This window comes from Spodoptera frugiperda, chromosome 30, assembly GCF_023101765.2.
Source record: "Spodoptera frugiperda isolate SF20-4 chromosome 30, AGI-APGP_CSIRO_Sfru_2.0, whole genome shotgun sequence".
Taxonomy (NCBI): Eukaryota; Metazoa; Arthropoda; class Insecta; order Lepidoptera; family Noctuidae; genus Spodoptera; species Spodoptera frugiperda.
In genome coordinates, this window is record NC_064241.1 from 8675012 (window position 1) to 8698472 (window position 23461).

At 34.3% G+C, this 23461-nt stretch overlaps 1 protein-coding gene and 1 long non-coding RNA gene across 2 annotated transcripts in view; one reads left to right on the top strand and one right to left on the bottom strand.

Moving 5' to 3' along the window:
- Window positions 1–20381, bottom strand: part of LOC118269553 (uncharacterized) — a 62513-nt gene extending 42132 nt beyond the window's left edge. Inside the window, exons 1-2 of the long non-coding RNA XR_004783133.2 lie at window positions 20136–20381; window positions 2019–2258 (exon numbers count right to left, since the gene is read on the bottom strand). This is a non-coding gene — a long non-coding RNA (uncharacterized LOC118269553). The remainder of the gene's footprint in view (window positions 1–2018; window positions 2259–20135) is intronic.
- Window positions 1–23461, top strand: part of LOC118269552 (homeotic protein ultrabithorax) — a 128838-nt gene that overhangs the window by 45520 nt on the left and 59857 nt on the right. The gene's annotated exons all lie outside the window — the stretch shown is intronic.

The following is a 23461-nucleotide window of genomic DNA, read 5'->3' on the forward strand; positions in this document are numbered from 1 at the left end:
ATACTATGTTTACTTTAGGTATTTTTCTGTAAGCTTATACAAGTATAGACACAAAATATGAGTATACTTCGAAGAAGCGTTATTTTTACACAATGTACTATCTCAGTATAAAATGTTTTGTTAAGTTTGCAAAAGACAAATTCGAATCACGAAAACTTCACATCAACTGACTTTGCGATATCCGAGGGAATCTTGGAGCGTACGTTGTTAAATTGAACTGTGACAATAGTATCTATTGCCGCTATCGATACGTATCTATCGATATCGTATCGAGTATAGAATCGATGTTATATCGCTTGCTATGTTTGCGTCTACGAGCCAGTGATGTAGAGCTGAGTTTGCAATCGTTCTGCGCGTGTCATATGCGTGTGTGTGTTTCATATGATACTTCATTTACGAATTCGCGCACAGTATATTATGACTGTAATCAAATTTTCGTACGAAATGCGTTTTTTTATTTTATTTTACGAGTTGAATGCCAGGTGACTTTTTTATCAGATTGGCACGCCGCAAGAGTTATTGTTTCCGCATTTTTTATGATTACTCAGTGATTTATCATGAATAATTAATCCCTAGCTATTTGTTTCTGATTACTTCCATTGCCTATTATTTTTATGAAAAATGTTGACATGAAAACAAACCAATTCTTTGGAATTTTACTCTATAAGATTCAACAGAAATTATTATTCACACTTCATTTCTTTAACACAAATCTTTTCTTTGTTTCAGGTATGAAACTTTACAGTACATCTAAACACGAATCGACAGCGGCTTTTCTCAGTACTTTATCTAAACTATGTAGATCAGGAACCCCAATAAAAAAGCTTGGGCTTTATCGTCGCCACAATTTTATCAGACTCCTTTGATATGCAATAATGGGGGCAATGTATCAAACTAGCTATCTAAGTTAAACGCAATTTGAAGTATGGCCGCCTCTTAAGTCTGCCACCCCCTAAAAACCGGGGTATGGGACGGGAGACGGGGTTGCCTTATCGCGGAACTGCAGGCACTTCGCCCGTTTACCTTAAGATCTTTAATATTAAATAATATACTACAGTTAAAGCCTTAAATGTAATGCTCGGCAATGCTTTATTGCCTCTGAACCGATCTAAATCTTCTCGGAGCTGAGTATAAATTTTAATCAGTTCAACCAATTTATCAGATTTTCGTTAATTTCAGTTAGTTTATCACTATGCTCCTTTATTAACTGACTTTATAACAGACTCTAATATAATTATGGAATTAATCGCTCTAACAGCCGTTCAAGTGGCCCTTGGCTACGATTTAAATGGCTTGATGTGACCTTCCTAATATTCCGGTTTTGTTCCGAGTGCTAGACCCCAATCGACAAGGTCAACAAATCGTTTACGGAAGCCTCTCTCGAAGGACCTCCTTGAAGAACTAAATTTAGGGACAATTTTCGTAGTAGGTATGGCTACACTTTGTTTTTGTGGCCGACGAGTTTTTGTTTTCAAGATAAACTTTTTCTACTATTTCTGTACTATTTTTAACGAGCATTATTTACACATTTGTTATGAGGGGATGTAGATAAAGCCTTGCTTTCAAAAGTTTTGCTGAAATCCTGTTTCGTAGACGACATTAAATCTACTGACAGCTGGCTGTGCGCCATTTTTCCCCGATTACGATGAATTCAAAAGACCGTACGAGTTATAGCGCGTACGAGTATATGCTTGTATGGAAACCGATGAGGAAATAACGTATATGCCCATCGATCCATCATTGTGGGTTTAAATGTGAAACTAAATCGATTTATAACACAAAAGCATCAGAATATGTGCTGTAAAGGCAAAACTTTATATAGATTAGGTAGCCTACACGGCAAGTCCATGTATCTTAACATCCGCGTGCCGGCATGCAACCTGCGTGCACCACAGGGGAATAAAGACGTTAAATAATTTAATCGGATGCCTGGATGGTTTATGCACGCATGCTCCAAGAAAACACGTTCCTCACTCGACTCCGCCTAAAGTGTAGGTGCGTATAACATAAGTACTCACTGTTCACTGTATGCTGTGGCGTCCGTTATCTTCCGCATAATGAACTGTCACATTTCATCATGCCATCCAACATTAGTTCTTTGCCCGCCCCGTAGCGTGTTTCTCTATTTTAGACTTTGACTGTACGACGTTTGAACTGATTTTTCTTTGTAGCACAAAAGTCATTTCATCCATTATTTCGGTTGTTACTTCATTGTTCTGCCCACATCGTAGCCTTAATAGAAGTATCTCGATGTAGAGCTGCAATGTAAACAAGTTAGATAAATATAAACAAAGTTCAAGATATTTATGACATGAAAACATTTTTAAGATTGTTGTAAATATAAAACTGAGTGTTTTATAAACAAAACTTTAGGATAATCATATTTCTAGTTTTACTAAACGTTTAACCCAAATCAATGAAATATGTGATGGCACTAGGCGTGCCTAAAATTTTGTACCATAGAGGAGATTAAAAATTAAAGATCCATCCATCCAAATAATAATCCATCAAGATGAATCCAAATAATGATGTAGGTAGGTAGGTACTCTTTAGTTAGCAGATAATAATACTTCATAAGCTGCTATAAAATATATAATTTTTATATAAGCAAAAATTGTACCTACATGATATCATATTAATTTTTTTTAAGCAAGCTTTCAACAAAATGTAGGCATTATTATGCAAATTACAATTAATAAGTACTTATTATATTTTTTTCAATATCAACGGCTGTTTTAAATTATTATTATCAACTTCAGAAGTTAGCCTTGTCACAGATATCATCCATGAAAATTAATGTCTCCAGTTATTATAACAAGTACCTATCTACAGACTTTAATATATAAAACTGATACAGTCAACTATGGTCTTAAATCAAACTATTCAATAAAAACCTTCACAGAAACATTGAAAAATAGAAAAGGTATTTAGAAAAATCTCAGTAAATGTTTTCTAAAAATTAAAATCATCTACAAGTATCAAAGCAAATCTTCTAATCAAACCAATTAGTTATTTCTACAGTCATCAATACCAACCAAATGATAGATCTACGGCCATTTTGTATTCCTAACAAACTAACAAACATTACAAAGTATTATCGGTATTATTTTGTACTGTGTAGGGTCCCCATAAACTAGACAGGGCTTGTGGTGACGGCGTGTAGGCGGTGATCTAGTGTACCGTCCTTAGACTATATTGTTTTCTAATGACTCAATAGTACAAACTCAACGTTTATACTGTTTAAAGTAGATAGAGCTGAATTATAGAACTTTATTCAAATGACACAGTGAGCCGAATTATTTTATTGCTGGAAAAAAAATATTTACTTCATTTATATTTTATATGAAAAATGTGATGATTAAATAATTCAATGTAGCGTGGCTGTGGGTGTGAGCCTTTTTTAAGTCACGCCCCTAAGCAAATACCTACTAACCACGCTAGACAATTAAGCTTCTAGATAGCGAATTACATGTCATTTCCACAACGCGTTAAATTGTTGTTATTATTTTAAAACGTTTATTTATCACATTACAAAATTATTTCAAATATATTTCAACGTTTCACAATTATTCCTAACATCATGCACATTAGCAAAATTAAGATTTATGCGCAGTACAAAATTAAATGCCTTAACCACAATGTATTGCAACGCGAGTCCCTAATGTAGATACACGCATGATAAATAACATGCCAAGATAGGGTGAGAAATCTTACTTAATTTAACTAATGGACTAATATAATGCTGCTTCTAATATGTGGCGCCCATTGTGCGCCGAGAAAGTTACTTCGACCAAGTTTACTAACACAACAAAATTACTGAAACTTCATAATTGTTTCAAAGTTTTTTTACATTGCGGTTTCATATACGTTTCTATTCAGTTTTCATTTGCTGTTTTCATTTACCTATTCTAACTTCGTTTAAATTAATGAAAATTTTATCAAAGTCGTAATTTTCATCGAATTTATTTTCACTTTAGTTAATTTACTACGGTAACACCATAAAATATTGAATGGAACATCAATTTTCATTTGTCAGCCAATATTTTCTAACGCCCCTAATTTTTTCCACCGTTATTGGATGTCGGATCACTGTGCACCTAACTCAATATTGAAGAACACGTGACCGCAGTAGATTGACGACTCTCCTGTGTAGCTGTAATTAAGTTTTACCACACTGTGCAATACCCTGCGTAGACTACATAGCTACTACATATTTGTTGTACATATTAGAATGGAGGTAACCATGCCTTTTATGGATATATATTTAGGGTAGAACATATTTACCTTTTTCGACTTTAATTATGTAGAATGGTCTAATGTTTATGTATTTTACGTTACTTTGAAATCCTTTCATTCATACAATTTAAAAGGTTTATTCATTCATTATTTTAAGTCTGACTAAGTATCTCAAGAATCTCTAATATTTGAAAATGTTTACAGAAAGGAAATGACAGCTGACTGGAAAGATTCTATCGACAAAATATATCTATCCGTTAGGAGCTGCTGAGTGCAGATAAATAAACCGGATTTCTATGGAATGTTTCTTAGAAGCCAAATGAACTTCGGGACAGTCTGTTGCGTTTTTAGCTATATTGTACTAATTTAGTATAGTTGTAGTTGTATTGCTTAGTATAAAATAATGCAAATCACGTGTTATAAGTGTAGGTAATATAGGTATTATTATTTTAAACTTTTCTAGAATATTTTATGACAAATATATCATCCATAAGATGTTTGCAACTTCACCCCATACATTATATTCGCCTTCTAAAACACATTTTTAATAAAATTTATGATTTTCCGATATTAAAAAAGCTTTACATAAATCACGATCGTTAATAATATTGGACGTTCCAATATCTTTATGGACACTTAAGCTTAGTATAGACAATCCGATAAAAAGTTTACGCCTTTATAGCCAGTTAATGCAATAAACGATAATATGCACCAACCCTATAATCGTAACTACTGGCCTTTCGGACCCAGTGCTTAAGAAAATCATTCTGAATCGAACGTGCCCATTGAAAACACTTATCCACTTGGTTGAGTTGACTGACATCATTAAGTTTTTACTCTTATTATACGCCAATAAACAAAACCTTGGTATTGTGAGGATCGGTCGGTTCACTCGCAACAGGGGGAGCAAAGGAGGTACCACCCTCTACAAAATTATGTACGACGAACTGGGACTAATATATCAAGGGGAGGACGTGCCAGACTAAGGAGACTGGGTATTATAGGGTGGGCCGGTGGAATACTTAAGAACCCTGGTGACACCCCATTAAAACACACGTCCCGCATTTTTGGCCAGACGTTTTAATTTCGGCCCAAACGCGAATTGGATTAGGTCCGGAATTTGTGGTGTACATTTTAAAATTGGGTGTGCGTTGTAAGGGTTAAATCGAGACTCGCAATTTAAATATTTTTATGAAGTAGCTGCTAGGTAGGTTTTGTATTAACGAGCTGGACCATTGTATGTCAAGGCGGTACTTGACAACTTCTTTCACACTTGCAACGCGTAAAAATGCCAATTAAAGTGCGCATCTAAATGTTAATTCTTAGTCATCAAGTGTCCTTTTAATAGAATTTATTTAAACAGCTTTGAGTCATAGAGTCAGCTTTGTTCGCAGATACGTTATTGCGTCCAAATGCAACGTAAACGGTTGCAACCGGCTGATATTACACGAAACGAGGCGTGAAACACGCGGTGCTCGCAGGACGCATCCGGAATCATAATTCCAAAATAACTTCCATCCGTTCCCCTACCAACCCCCCCACTTCACACACCCTCTCCCCGCACTTTTTTTGGATAAACTGGAATCCCCGTCCCACCGTTAATTCCCAAGATAGACATAATTTGGAATTGGATCCATCTATCGCGCGTAGTACCTACGAACAAAAATAAGTTAGCGCGCGGTACACGGCGGATTTATGTGGGCGAAAACAAAGCGGCCAGTACATACATTATGTGTATCTATAGAGCGATCCTTGTCAATGAATTTAAGCAGTTATATATCGTTTTGTTATTTTTAATTGATATTTCTTACGAAGAGTAACAAAGTAATAAAATTAATTATAACAACATTAAGTTAACTGCTAACTAGGGCTATAAACCTTTTTAATACAAATTCATGATGAGATTTTTAAAATTCTTCAAAGGTTTATTTTAACGAAAAAACAGCAACTAAAAGATAAAAATGGCTAGAAAGTAGCCATCAAACAATTTATTTTACGAGAGATCCTTACGCTTAACAGGTCATAAAACGAGTCATAAACACGGGCTCGTCCATTCACAAAATACTCTATGTTTACTTACCGTTTTAAATGCAAATACGATTACGGTTGGTGGTGTGATATTTACAGATGTTAAAAAATATTTCACACACCATTTTCGGCCGTATTGTTGAATATTTACACGGCATAAAATACGATTTTGCCATATCCAATAATGTGAGGCTACAGCTGACGTTGCACAGACGTCGTAGGAGATAAAGTATATGCGCGTTTTTTATTTCACCTTTGACACTTTAATCCAATTTGTTTCCTTATATCTCGCCCTGGGGATAGGGGAAGAATTTTGTCCTTATAATTGTTATTTTGAATTTAAAATTTTCCATTCTTATTTATCAGTATCCTAGTCCCTTAAGGACAAAAGCATTTTCATAAATTTTTGCGCGTTTTAATTTTTAGAACCATAAAAAAAAACACATTAATTTACATATTTAGAAGGAAACATACTTATATAATCAAAGTTAATATACAGTGCGTGTCTAACCACAGAGACAATATTTCACTAGTAAGAAGCGCTACAAATTGAAAATGGTATTCAGACCGTGATTTATTATTTAAAATACAGATAGCCACTGTCAAGTTCAGTGTTATTTATTACTTATATATATTACAAATAACCTTTACTACTACGCGTCATTATTTTTTTATTTGCAAAGGAATGCATAGTTCACGTTAGCCGAAGTTAACCCGTAAGTGGTCGTGATGGCTTTCGAGGTCGGCCTACCGAATCTTTTTATAGCCAACTAAGAAAATTGGCTCATTAATCTTAAAGATAAATGTCCAGCCACTATTTGGCCCATCTTATCAGCGAACAGAATGAATGGAAGTATGCTATAGGTATAGGTACCTACGAATTTTGATAGCATTTGGAAGTTTTTGGTGTTTTTCTCGTGGCTTTTATGGCTTTATGGGTGCTTAAAGCAGTTGTTCCTGAATCAAAACGACTCTATACGTCGATTAAATGTAATATATTGCGGGGCAATTTGCGATACCTGGTTTTTTAGAAGATTTAATAGAAATGCAAAGTTTATTAGGTATATAAGACAGGTCCACAATAAAGGATTCCATTACTTAACCTAGGTGTTTGTACGTAAATAGTAAAGTGATGTCGTGGCTCACGACCGCGCCCAGCTTCGTCAGATATCACCCAGCTAATTGTCAGCTCACTGACACGAGTGTCCGACAGTCACAGTCGACACTAGACATATACAAGTTTAATAGCACAGTGTTTGCACCGGACGTCAGTGAGTAAAGAAACAGCAAATTCGAGTTGCATTTTAGGCTTCGAAAAACATTTATGTGTCCGTTAAACAATTGATAAATATTCCAGTTGTTTTTGTTATTTATTTGATTATGTATCTCAAAAATGATGAAAGTAGTGTTGTAGTTACGTTGCTAAGTAAATCCCACAATTTATTATGCTCCTACAATTTTTGAAATAATCTTCATCTAGCATTAATAAATATTTAATTTATCGATGGATACGGGTAACGAATGTAGTGCATTTCGAGCATAAGTAACCGATGAAAATTCCGTGAAAACGTTTGTTATTTCTTAGATTTCATGTTAAAGTTTGGAGGAGCAATATAAATATAACATTTAATTAGGTTATAAAGTAGTTATTTTATAACAATAACACATAATATAAAATAACAATTTCAAGGCGTTTTAAAACAGATTTTCCGCCATTTATAAGAAATGTGTTATAAACAAATTTCTTATGAATTATGTAGTCATAGCGTGTGTCTATTTAGACATTTTTAAGTTGTAAAATGTTATATTTATGTAACGTTATATATTCATAAATATTCACTCTTTTCTAGGATTATTTGCTTTTCGACACTATGTCGTGTTACTAGACCGTTTATTTCAAGTTGATAATTTAGTACTCGTAGAAAATGTCTGTTTAACTTTGAAATCATGCTCATCAGTTTTATAAATTTTATCAACATACTAAAGCATAACTACTTAAACATACCTAAACTATTACTACTATCTTTAATTAAATAAAGTCACTAGTACTATGTAACACTAATATTAATTTTCACCCTTCTAAAATAAACTTCACCACCAAATAAACTTTCCACCAGGTATATCCACTGAAGCATAATTAAAAAGAAAGAAAATTCTTTGGAAAGAAACAATCGCGCTTGGAAAGGAAGCAAGTGTCGCGAAGGAGTCGTGAGCTGAAAGTTCTCCACATAAATCGGTGGCAACGAGTTAACCCAGCACTAGCCCGAGTTGAACAAACTCGGCCAACACACACTACTGCACTTTTGTTTATTTTAAAGAATTAGGCATCGGCCAGTTTAGGGTTGGATTTTTGTGGGACGATTCGTTTGTTCGCGTGATATATTATGTTTGGTGGAGGACATAAATATTATCTGATGTTTCCTTTGCTTTGTTATGACGAGTTTTGGAGCACACTGCAACTAACGGACTATCTAGTCGATGTTGATATTTTGAGGTTATAGTTTCTAGATTTGAAGTTATTATATGCCGTATTTGCAGGCAAATTGAGATGCTATGATTAATTTATTGCCTTGGCAATGCACATAATTGTAATTTATGTATTATATACAGGACAACCAGATCAAAGAGTTTGCTAAAGATAATTCAGTACAAACGTAGCGACACGGATATATAACGTGTTGTTATCACGTCATATACATGTTTTCAGAAAGTACATTCAGATTTGAAATGTGAAATGCAAAACAGTCAAAAGGCATAATAATTTATACTTCATAGGAGTGCCAATAAAATCCTGAATGGCTTGCGAGAACTAGATTCGCTCATTCAGCGGTGCACTTGCTCTGGTCCGCATAAGTCACGCTGACCGCCTCAACCATTGACCAGCAGACAAAAGTCAAAGCGATCCGTGTTCAATCATTTCGGTTGTTTATTCGAAATTTATTCTGTCGGGAAAATACGAATGAGTAGTGAGCTAGTGAGGCGATAAATCGTGTCGATGTCGCGACGTGTCGCGCGTCGGGTTAAAAGCTCGATAACCGAGACGGGCACACACCTACCCGCGCCAACAATAACCTCTTGCTTTGTTTTATTTCTGAGCGTTCCAACGCGGCCCGACCAGATATCCGCCAAGTATTTTATGCATAAAAATATCGATATATAATTGCTTCATTACGTCCCTGTGTTGGTGAGTAAAATATGTGGGAGTTGCACACAGGTGGCTCTTTTTGTGGCGTTTTTTGGCCCCCAATTAAGCTCTTATCGTACTAATTAGAAGTTTATTATCATTTTCCGTGACGCATTGAAGATTATATTCACGAAAATATACGCAGCAGTAATTAACCCGCGATAACTACCGCACAGTTAGACTTATGTATTATTTTATACAGTTGTAGAAAATATAATCACAAAAAGTTTCGCGCCGCTCTAATTTAGACGTTCATTCGTACAGCGAGACTTTTTGAATTGATTATGTGAAAACTGTGGTAACCGCAACTTGCATAGTTGCCAAAGCAGTTATTTTTGTCTATTAAATATTTTACGTGCTATTGTCTTCTTTAATTAGAGTGTTTGTCATTTTTATTTTAGTGTTTGGCGTTATAGTTTTGAGTTGATTTAACGGGCGATGTAGAATTAAATATTGGTATGGGTAAACTACAAGAAAACACCCTGTAGCGCACAGAAAGGCGAGTTCTGTGGTGTCTGTCGGTTCTCGCAGTGTCGCTATCGTTGTATCGCCTCTGCCACGCCGTTTGCTTTATGGTGCCAGCTTGGGTGTAATATTTCTTAGGGATCGCACGCCATGATTCATTCCGTGTCACTTTTTAACTTTTCGAACGTACCTGTAATGAAGGTGGAAGGCAGATAATAGAATTTAAAAATGGAACGAAGAATTTTTGTTTTAATTTTTGTTTTTTAACAAATTAATGGCTGTTAAATTGAACTCAAGGATTGAAATCGTTCAGCAATACACTAATTAATTGGAATAAGTTTTGTGATTTTAATTGCAGTCTGAACTGAACAAAACGGAATTGGATTAATTTATCCAATTTGTATCAACAATAATAATAAGTTAAACATGCTTTGTAGGGAAATACTAAAGTATGTGGCTTGAAGGCTTGAAATTGAGCGAGCGGCCGCGCCTGCGCCGCTTGTCAGTTATAATTGGCTGAACTTGTCGACCGAGTCGTAGCGATTTTTTTACTTTTTCTCCCTACACTGCCATTACTCTTCGTCTCCCGGGAGAGACGTAAATTGCGAACATACAGCCCGTGGAAACAAGCATTGATGTGACGTATGAATACATGGCCATTGTTATGTATTATTAAAATTCAAATTTCGGATGAAAATTTCTAAGCGCTGGGGGTTCAGCATTCAGATGTTCATATTAATTGGTTTTATGAAAACATCGTGCTGTACATCTCATTTGTTGGTTCATGTTTGAATATTTGCAAATGTGAAGTAGATAGTAAGATCAGGTACATTAAAATGAGATACCATTTTAGTCTTAATCGGATGTTAAGGCGAGTTGAACACAAAAGGGCGGCTCGTGGTACATCGTTCAGTGTTCATTGTGCTAGTACCAGTGGCAGCTGAACCCAGCCACTTTACATAATTCATACATAATCGCTTAGCATATCGACAACATGTGACATGTGTTGCATTCTGTACATTGAACGGGGATTTGTTTTTGTTGACGCAAGAACTGATAAAACTGCAGTACTGAATAATGATGTGTCTGTTAATATGTTCCACAGTAGACATAAAGAGGTTTTAAATGATAAAGAATTTTATTCTATAAATGAAGAAGATAAATTCAAATGCGATGATGTCAAAAATAGAACACTTAATGAATTTAATGCGTAAGTAGATAAAGATCAATAGGTATTAGCTAAAGATGTCCGAAAAAAGTACTATGTAAATTCTAGTTTCGAAATAGATAAACCAGTTTTCTTAAATAATAATAAGTATACTGATTTAGATACTAGTTCTAAATCACCCGCTACATTATTACCGAATTCTATTACAGTAGATGTAAACAAAAAAAAAATGTTTTGAATATAAAAAATTCACGTCTTAAGCAAGTTCCTAGAAATATCCGCCTGATTTTAAATGCGAGTATCTGGTGCTAGCATCATTAGTTTTCTTAAAGCGTAACAGCTTAACTTAAGCCCAGTAAATAGCATTTGCGGCGAGTCCAAAAATGCATTTGGTTTGTAATAAATAATACATGAACATATTTATGTTTCCCTCATTACGTTGTTGAGTTGAATGATGATGGCGACTCTTTTGATATTGAGCTCTTTGTTGTTATAGATATAACATAGTAATCGATTTAAGACTATCTGTATTATTTCTATGATATAATCATTAAATTCTGTCTACGCATACACACGTTTTTTTCGGATGACCGTTTTTAGTTTGGTCTTTATTATTTCTTGCAGAAAGTCAGCAATTATTTAACAAATATGTCATTGTGGGTTTATTCAATTCAGATTTACCGACATCTATAAAATGTTCCTTTCTATCTGTATCCATGGCGTATCCATATATTCTAGTCACTTCATTATCAAGTTAAAAGTTAAGTTTTCAGTTAGTTGTTTGCAATTAGTTAGCCGCTACCGTGCTTTTAATGAGCATTTCTTTGTTCTCAATGCAATTGTTTAAACCTCTTTTGTAATTCTTTAATTAATCCTTGTTTTTCGTTGTGTTCGTTACGAGTTTCACAGATAATTGCGGTGGCAATTTCTTTCATTGGAAATCAATATACGTGTTTTGTTTTTGTTCAGTTTCACTTGTGAATGGGACTGCTTTTTGTAATTGTTAAAGTTCCTATCTAGGTAGGTAGAGGGGAAAATGTCATGTGGAATTCTAAATGTAGTGTTTGTACACTATAGATTATAGTTTAAGAATGTCCTAAGGAAGGAAATATTTTTTTTTTACTTATGTTCTTTCTAACATAATGTTTCCTTTTCTTTTATGTTCATCTCTTAGTTGGTCTGTTTCTATCACAATAAACAATATACAAACGTTTGTGCATGAGGCAAAAAATAAAAAAAGAAAATCTCACTGGTAAAGATAGAACGATTTTCAATCAAGTTTTACAAAGCAAGAAACTTACTTCTCCTTAACATTGCTACCTAATACATGTCTACTACCACTATTTTCTCTAAATAGCTCTTTACATGTGTAACTGGATACAATAAGTACATCGTTGTACTCAGTTGGTACTAAGGTAATATTTCACAGATAGATGATTACAATCTCATGTTTATTAAGTAATAAATCGTTAGTTTAATTATGTATGCGTCTACAAGAGCTATTACGATATAAATTAATCGATATAATGAGTGATGGGGATTCAATCGATACGTTATCTTTCTATCGATTTTATCATCGAGTTGTCGTCCTGCTTTTTAAGTTTTGTGGCGTGTTTTGAGTTTATTTAATTAGTATTTTCTAATTGGTAGCATAATTAGAAGGAATAATATTATGCTCCCAAAAGACATACCTTTATTATTAAAGGTATGTATTTTGAGACATACCTTTATTATTAAAGGTATGTCTTTTGGGAGCGTTGTAAGTTTTTAGGTATGTACTAATTGTTTTTGGGTATGTTTTAATTCGAATTTTAATCAAATACTGTTAACAGTAATATTCCTCGCACATTATTCATAGTATTTATTATCTTGTTAGATAAAAAGAATCCAAATGTAAATATTATTTTAACGGAGATAGGTACCTTCCTGCTTGTACATTTTTTCTTCTATGTTTATAAATCAGATGTACAAAATAAAGTAAAATTAAAGCTATTGCGTAGCAAGAAACAGCAATATCAAGAATTATATAGCAACAAAATTTGTCTCGGAATTAAATCCTCAAAACGTTATCATTTAAAGCATAGCCCACTTAGTTATCTCAAATGAATACAGTGAGCGCATTCAGGAACAGTTTGCACAATCGTTTCCACTCGGATACAACGGCAATTAAGAACAATTCATACAACAACATTGCGTTGTCAACGCATTCCCTTATCACTTGACCTCATGCCACCTTTGACTGATTTGCACTGAGATACAACGACCAACGCATGCTGATCTTCCAACCCCCGCACACTCCTTTATACGTCTTTAGCAACAGAGGAAAGCGTGGGTGTTTCTGAGTTCCGATAAGATTGGTTTCAACTTTATAACGAGCCTGTAGAAATTGTGACAGATCGAAAGCAATGGCGAGCGTAATCTCAAATTGACTGACGTTTAATTGTTAAATTAATTGTCGTGATATAAGACCTCGTGTTTACGGTTTGAATTAATTTTAGAAATTGATGTTATGTAAGGAAGTGTTTGCTAGGACGATGCCCTATCTATGTTGTTGATTTCTACGTGAAAACAGCTAGTTATAATAGCTGTCATAGGTTTATTATACCAGATTTTTGCACAGAAATGTAAAGAAGGATTTGAAGATGTCACTATTTGTCAATAGTACCTACTTAAATTGAATGATATAGGTACATAAGTAGCGAAAAAGTGAGATAGAAGTCCAATGGTTATTGAAATACATAAGGACCTCTTTTAAGATTAGTTCATCCTTATTCACTTCTCGATTACCAATGACATCAGATTAGCGCCTGCACCACACAGAAAGAGCAACATAAAACCAGCTTTATCAAACGAGAACCCACCGACATTGTAGATAACAAATACTAAGAAGTACTCAGGTAAATGATAAACAAAATATATTAAGCCATGCTAGTTAACCACAGTTTACCTAACAACTTAATTCAAAACATAAATACATAATTTTGATTAAATTAACTTCATTAATTTCTACGCGGCAAGGCGGTCTATGGCTGTTAGAATGTTATTCAACCAATTCCAAAGTTGATAATAGCCCGTGGGTAATTGCCATGGAATACCTGCGATATAGTTAAGATAGTAGATCTTATTACAATGATAACGTAATTTTTAATTAAGTAATGAACCTGACATACAGAAAAAATATGTACAGGCTCACTTGCCTTGCATTCAAGACCATAATTTGTTAGATACGGTGTTTGATGCTTAATTATTTAAAGTACTCCTTGATACATATATGGTGCAGTTGCTAGCTGTAAAAGAGATTCAAAAAGCTTCTGTATAAGTGACAAAGAAGTTATTATGTTCCCCACATAAATTGATAAGATCGGTTGAGTAAAAAGACAGACGTTCTGTGTGCAGCCACGGGCTTCTAATATCACAGATGAAAGGAACTAGTCGGCGGCTTGTTAATGAGCACATGAGCTCCCTTGACCAAAGCGGTCCTTGGCGACGAGCCAAGAAAACGCTAAAGAAGATGCGACTCTACTTGTGCCGAGCTGAATAAGGGACAGAACGGAATTTATTCAATACCTAACTAACTTACTACAGACTACGGCACATTCAACGCAACAAAACTAAATCGCTTATGCATTAATGTCTTAAGTCAACTTAAGTCTATTTAATAATTCATAAGCAAGGCAAAGCAGAGATAGGAACTCGAAACATTTTTTCAGCGACAGTTTTCTTTTTGTGTGAAGTTTTATCGCATTTTCATGTAGACATAACGAGTTAGGTACGGCCTTATCGAAAAAGTACACAAATACGTAAAGGAGCCAATTTAAATTCAGCCAAAACGTATTCGTTGGAACTTGTTCGATCCGTCACGCTTCCCCACAATAAATCTCATCAGATACCCGCCCTAGTACAGCATAAATAAGGTGGATCTTGTTAAAAACTTGCGGGGGTAAAAAAACGAACATTTTCCGCCATTTTTAAAACGAGACGCTCCCCTTAAGGAGGCTTCCGTGGTTTCATAAATATGCAGATATGCCTTCACCTGGGCTAAAGCCACAAAATTTAGCTGAACAATTTATCGTAATAGAAATATTGTAAATACGTATACATCGTGCGAGCTTAAATAGATTTGTGTTGTGGCGTGCTTTTGCATAAGTAGCGTTCGTATCTCGCTCATTTCGCTTTGTGTGCGTAGGGCCTTTAGTAAACGATTCGTTATTATCTGATAATGACTTCGTCCCCGACCAACTAAAACATATTTTGAATAATGTTTCTAATTACATCGATTAAAATTGGCTGGCATATGTACTAAAAGGTCACATAACAGTATCTACCCAGCCCATAATAACTTCAACACGCCCCTTGAAAATACTGAATGAAATAGTGAGTACAATTTACTTTTAAGTTTACTGAACAACATTTTAGTAGGATAATACATAAGTACAAGGTAATAAAGTTAAAAGTAAAGGGAATCGAAATAACACAAACAAAAATTGCTTTCGAAATTTAAAATCAAATAAAAACGACACAACTGCTATCAAATAACACACAAAGTTACCGTAAGATCTGTTACGCTAAATAAAAGTATACAAAAATATTCAGTCAAGCTAAAATAAAATTACTTGTATTTATTGAAGGTTTAAATTCGTATACTTGTGTGAAAATAAGAAGTCTGGAAAATGCTAAGACGTTGATTGAGTGAAACATATTAATAACAGTCAATTTTCATTATTTTGTTGATGCCTGCAACATCTGCATTGAGTAATATAAAATTATATTTTTATGTGCCAATTAATCGTTAGTAGTCAATCATGATCATAATTTGTTTAACAGATAGTGTTTTGTATATAAACTTTGATTATATATGCTCCATTATATTGTGTATTCGTTTCATTCAATAGTTATATCGATTGTAAGAACTAAACATTGATATTATTAGGAAGTAATAAGCAAACAGACTGTTTTATCTTTTTTTAAAGTGTATTTAAGTGTAGACTATTGTAAACATTAGTATGTTTTCGTTAGTAAATATAGCTACCTAAGTATTCTAGACTTTTCTCTATAACCTCAAATACAAACTCAAATCGAAAAGTACTAAATCATTTCTCTATTGTAATGCCAATGTAAACAACATATAAATTACACACACAAATACATTATCTACTTGAAATACAGTTAAATAATTTCTCAAGTCAATAAATTAAAAGCGATCTTATCAGAACGCTTGCGGTATTAGATTAGATATTTGTTGGTACGTAGCCACGGAGATAGATGCATATTAATAGTACAGACTGATATGCAATTATCTAATTAATCATTAATTACTCAACGGGTACATTGGACGTATCGAGTACATGTGCCATTCCTATTTACAGATGTGATCTATCTCAGTATGTCTGCACTCATTCCACTATTCTACATCAGCATTTAAATATAAATTGATTTATGAGTACAATAAGATACGTTTGACAAGCAATTTAAGTGTTAATTATTCATTTTATGTACCCATTCTCTAATGATAACAATGGTATTTAGTCTCCGTCTAATAAATAAACATAGGTAGGTATTGGATTCCAAATTATAAACAGAAATGCAAATTGCTTAAGAAGTTTCAACTCGATCTTAATTTAAATCAATTTGTTGACTCTGAAGCGTTTACTGAAAATATTTAAAGATGTTTTCCGTAAACAAAATGTTAAAAGCATCGATGTAACTTTTTTTGTGTTAAAATGTGTTACATGTACGAAAGATCTCTCGATGCGTCATCGCACATCAGTCAATCAGCAATAGCTGTGAACGCCCACTAACGCCAACCTAACAGCTACATTTCATTCAACACTCCATACAAAAGCTACATTATCTCATACAAACATTACATAACTCGGAAAACGCAGGTGTTAAAAGCGTATTAGAGCCAACAAACAGGGCGCTAAGCTTCGGGATTCGGCAGACCATAGCTCGGTGAAAATGGCCGAAGATTAGCCGAGTGCGGGGCCCCAGATATTAATGTTACAGCCAAAATATCAAAGGTTGGAACATAATTATGTTATAATTGGACCTCTGATAACCCTACAATTTACATAAACGTATATCAAAATAAACGAAAATCTCCATAACGCTGAAAAACTTAAATGCCACCACACGAGTACCTACGTTGTGAATAAACAAAAGTCACTAAACAAAATTAATGTAATTAATTGTCGTTTGAATTAATTAAAATATTTGTGTGTAATTTGCATACAATTTTGTTTGAAACAATGCACTAAACGAGCGATGTTTTCGTGACAAATGTCGTGGCTCGATACGTTGGGTTATTCTCATAATTGTTCCATAATACCGCACACTTACGTTTACCTACATACGTAATGTCGTACAGGCGTGCCAAGTTTTTCTCAGAATCTAATCAATAATGTGAAGAGGTATTGAAAAGCGCACAAGTGCTATAGCATTTACGCACGCTACACCTTTGTTTTTTTTTTTATTTAGAATGAATTATAGAACGCCTTTGCTGCATTTAATTAGACAGAATTGTTTATTGTTTCAATTTGGATTCATAAATTCTTTTCTTGGTCGTTCTTCATTTGAATTTAAAAAGGATTCCGTTTGAAATCCGTCCTTTTTGGTTATTTATTTGTCTAAATTTTATGTTCCAAAAATAAATATGGCATAATGTAAGTATGTTTCTGGATATGGCCTGAGTCTCTCGTATTACCTTGTTTATCCCCTGGTAATGTTACTTGCAAACTTTGACAATTTTGGTGACGTACGTATCCCGGTCCGGTTTCGTTAATTCTGCGTACGCCGGGGCCCGGTTGAATTTGCATTTTGCACGCGTGATAAGTGGGCCGGATTACATGGGATTCCCACCAACAGCCTCTGTTTGTACTGAAATAAAGGGCTGTTAAACTTTTTTCATGGTAATTTGGGTCACCTTCAGAAGAAACGATCGTTGTAAATTTGTTTAAGTAGGCTTAGGTCTGACCGTTTGTTTAAATTAGATGGAACATGCGTAAACCTAATTTGAATCATTTGTGCACTCTTACACTTTTTTCCAAAGTTTACCTTTTATAAAGAAACTTGTGGAATGAAACTGCAGAGAAAGTTTGGGACCGTACCTAAATAAGTGACGTCCAGTGCGGAAGTTAGTCGGAAGTGGAGGGTATTTTTCCATCGAGTGATTAATGAAAGCCACCACATAACAGTCCCGGCTGACTTCCAAAATTTCCACAGTAAATCTCGCCTTTCGTTTCGCTTCTTTTGGTCGGGAAAGACTTGGCACCGTATTTTATCTATGTAATGCAAGCGTTGCACTGTAGCTAGGTAAATAGTTGTGTATATATTTAATGTATTGCGAGCGACATTTCATTTTTATAGCCCTCTTATTATTCGCGTCGTCCATAATCTGAAAAGGCACTGTATGTCTCTGAAAATGGATGCTGTGCCAAAATAGTTTTATTGAACTATAGCTCTTATAGACTTGAATTACCAAACGAATTTCAGAACATTATTAGATATCATATAAAAAAACGTTTAAATCCTTAGGTACTAGTGTCAAAACAACAATACAAAATAGACTTAAAACACAATCCATTTAAGTTCAATAATAAAAATAAAAGAACTTCAAAGACAATTAAAACTGCAACTGGAAATGGCACGGAACAAAAACGAAAAACTGTTCTGCATTTCAAGTGTTTCTATGCGAGGCTATCAATCAATGTCCTATTTAGAATTCAGAGTAGTTCCACGTTCAACTTTCACAATATCGCACTGCAACTTCCAGTTTATCTACTTCTTTGTCTTCAGTGAACCAAAGAAATATACTGAAACTTTAGTCAAATGAAGTCAGAGTAACGCTTTTGTTTTTATTATTAGGTGTTTGAATTGAGTACTTCTTTATAACTTGCATGCATTGATGCCGTTTGTTTTATTTATTTATACACTACTGTAGGAAATGAAAATGTATTCACGTTTTATATAAATAGAGAAATTGATTTATTCGGTTGTAAACTACAGTCCTAAGTGTACACATTAAATAGGTATCCTTTTTATACCTAAATATGTAGCTTACCTATATCTTGGCAGGGACAAGTTAGTTAGATAAAGTTTGGTAGGTATCCAATTGTTGAAAATTAAGCAAACATGCATGTAAATAAAATTTTAATTTAAAGAAAAATAACCATTCATAGTCTATTATAACATTTTCTAAATCTATATTTTGTACCTGCTTTAATAGAAATAAATAAATAAATAGTACCGACGTACATTAGAGATTAGGTATTTTGTACTGAATAGGTACTTTAGTTCAGTAAATATATTATTTAAGTTAAGTAATTTTAAATCTCTTACAAAGAAAACCTCTTTTATAAAATGATGCCTACCAATTTCACGCATGCGCCGACGGCGCGTTGCACTTGTCTTATCCGTCGGCATTCTTCCTTATTAATTCCAAAATTAAACATAAATATTGTTAATTTAAACTAAATATATTTAATATAAATGTATACGAAACGATTTATTGAGTTATTTCAATAAAATGTCTATTATTTTGAGAGTTATTTGCTATCACGGACAAATTTTTAGGTCAGGCTTGATATGGTAGTAAAACCTTTAAAAAACCTATTTTCTCTAAATATTTCACTTAACTTCAGTGTCATAAATTATTTATAATATTACTACAACTATATTTATAGTTTCATTCTAGTAGAATAAGTCAAGAAAGCTAATTATTTATCTATAAAGAATGTGTAGGTATTTTGTGTAATTTATCAAAGAAATCTTTGTTTTTTCTAAACAAAAACGGTTTGTATCTGTTGCAAATTGAATTTGATGATAACTACAAATAATTTACTTGCCGTTATTTATTTATAAACCTCTTTTTGATCGAATAAACATGTCTGGGTTTAAAAAGTTAGGTTATACAGCTTTCGCCGCATAAATGTCTAATTGGAAACTAAAATCAGATAATTCTAACTAAAGTTGTGTAATAAATGAGATCTAAGAACTAAATTTTGACTATTTCAAAACTAAAGACAACAAAACACCTAGATATATTTAGAAACAAACCCTCGATTCATCTGAACTTAGCTTTGTGTACGTCGTGGCGTCCTTTTGACATAATAACTATGTTTTCACACCAAATAAACGTTAAAACGCATTAACAGTAAGCGAAAAAACAATAACACGAAATAATTCACTGATTATGTGAAAAATAAACCAAGAAATAACATTTAAAACCAAGAAAAACACACAAAAACAGCGAGGAAAACACAAGGTACGTTTCGCATTACTTAAAGCAGAGGGCATTGCGATCGGTGGATTCAATATGGCGATGGTTTGTCGAGCGCTGATTGGTCGGCGCGCGCATTGCCGTGAAGTTGGCTCGGGTGAGCGAGCGAGTTAGATTTATGTGATGTTTTGGCGCCGATGAAAGACGGAGAATGTGTTGGAACGAGAGTACATTTGTATGCCGGCGGCGTGTCAGACCGGTTTTGTCAGGGCGTTTACGGAGTGTGCGTATGTGCCGGCTATGTGCCGAGGGCAGGTAGAACCGCGCTACCTACTTATAATGATGAATTGTCCAGTTCGCCTACATGAATTAAAATATAAATTTTTAATATTTGCTTTTTTTTTGTTACAGGTAAGGTTTTGCTTCGGAGGCAATGAGGAAAAATCTGCTTCAAGAGTATAAAGTAACGAAACATAAACACGTTGGGTAACAAAAAAAAACTGAGTAAAATGTTTTCACTTTATCTGAAACAGGGCAAAATTTTATGATATAAAATAATAATTCCACATTACGCATAGGTAGAATTACGATATGACGATTTATGAAAATAAATATTTTAAAGCCATCATATCGTTATATCGAAATAAAAAGCTATAAAAATTCGGTTTTCTACATTTTTTTAATAATTTATGACGGAAGTCTAGTACCCTTGCAAGCCCTTATTAAGTATGTACCGTACTAAAAAGTAAGCCTAAATCCAAAGTAACCAAGTATGAACAAAAACAACAGTAAATCCCAGCTGAGTCATTTTTTAAACAAAATTTCACAGATGGAGCACGAGATTGGAATTGTGATGAATGATAATAAAGTGGTCCCCCATTACATCCAAGGGCCAACAAATTACAAGGGAGCTAGAGCGCAACTTTGCACCTTAGGGGCTTTGCTCTTGGATACACAATATTTATTATGACGAACATTTTCGTAGCATTTTCCGTCATCTACCAACAACGATAGTTAAGTGGTCACTAATATGACTGGAAAGTAGCATTCTCGGGTTCGATGTGAATTATTGGAGAATTATCTGTTTGCAGAAAATCATACTAATATTAATATGTGAAAGTTTGTTTATCTGGATGTTTGTCCGTCAATTACACTTAAACTACTGAACGGATTATGATGAAACTTTGTACTTATATAGACAGGGTATGAGTTGACTTAGGTGATAGGATCCTTCTTATTGATGTGAGCTAGGTTATTGAATGAAGTTTAGACTTATTTGAAGTATGACAAAACCCCAACCTATATAATTGTATTAGATACATGAGATTTATAACATAAGTGTCTGGTGAAGAGGGTGTACCTTTGCCTACAGAGATTAAAAAAGATTATTTGGCCTACGAAAATAAACATCGTAGACTTTATAAATCTTAACAATAAAACCCTACTATAGCCACACCCAGCATATCCGAGCGGAAGCTAGAATATGTGAAGCAAAGAAAAAAGCAAATATGGCCCAGGCCCAATGGCCTAAGATAAATTTATTTCGTCGTGTAACTAGCAATAAATATGCTAATTCAACACTATAACGTCCGTATGTCGCCTACCAGCTCCGCCATTGAAAGAGTGAAAAAGATATCACAAAATTGCACTGCGCATTGCTCTTTTCAGTCATACAACCTTCGAGTGGCATCACGCAAAACTTTACTCTGTATCTTTCTCTCGTAGGTCGTATTTTTTTCTTTCCGATTTATTCAGATACGCCGTTCTGTTGTCGGTTTGTAGTTTTATCGACCTACGGCAACTACTAACCCAATAAATTTTGGTGTTTCGCTCAGTGAATCCGTTCGTTGAACGAATGCATCGTCCCAGATACGAATGTGCGGGATTTGAGTGAGAAGATTTATTGCTACAGTTTATAAGTTAATGACCAAAATTCACAAGATGACCTTCAATTCGATTCGCGACATTCGCGTTAGTCGATTCGATATCCTTTAAATTACAAATTCGAATCTATCGGCTTATTTACATACGTAGGTACCTTTGTATATTTTATCAAAGACGCTTTTAGCATTGCAAAATAGCCTGACTCAACCAGTCCACGAACCCGCAGTGAATCTCTTAATTAAGAAATACAATTAATGTATAAATCAAGAACACAACTTAATCTGCAAAATGAAAACAATCAAAACCAATATTTAATTGATGGGCAAACCTTAATTAACTTGTAGTTCGGTCCGGAGCCCCTCGGATAAAAGAAGCCATCTGCATTTCGGTATTCAAATTATTCTCCAAACGTGTTCTCCGTTCTAACCAAGCAGCCATTAATGGAATCGTTGCATCACGCTCACTCCTGCGCATCCAAAACTTGCGCGAGCGGTTCAACCCTTTGGTCTGGGTTCACGACTTTGAAACGACAATAACGTACTCATATGGACCCGAATAAAATGGAACAAAAAATCACATCACAAAAGTTTGCCTAAACTAACCTCGTTAAGAGATTTCTGGATAAAAGAATACCGTTTTTCAGTATCATCACGATTGTGCCGTGGATCGGATAGCTCGATCGAAGACGCGACTAATACTGACTGTAAAATATTTTTAATGTGAATACAGTTCTTTTTTCTACTTGCAAAATAAGCATTGCACAAATGCAAGGAGAAAGTTTGTTTTGTTGTATCGAGAGAACAAAAAGTTGCGTTTTTTGAGTTATTGTTCGAGAGAAAGTCGGCATTGTCGGGGTAAAAAAGCGTTTGTACCTGCTAAAGAACGGAGCTACGAACGGCTTAAAGTTTTTGTAGTATTCGAATAACTTTGTTGTAGAACGTGCGTGTTTTAAGTTAGTTGAACAATGTGATTGGAAACTGTGGTGCGGGGATAAAATGGAGTCCTCAGAGCTTCACACCAGGTACCTATATCAAACATTTTGCCCAGAACCAATGTTCTCCCAGATTAAACAACAGGTTACTTCACACAGACATGATGAAAATTTTTCCTCCGGAAAATTAATCGAGGGCGTCATGTTTGAAAATTTAATCTCACGGTCATGTTGTGCACAGTTTGTCAGTACAAATTAATGTTGCTTTTTTTGTCACATTTTGTGTTAGGCAATTTACGTTACGCAATTATGTGGACAGGTTATGAATCTACAGGCTTATGTGTGTCA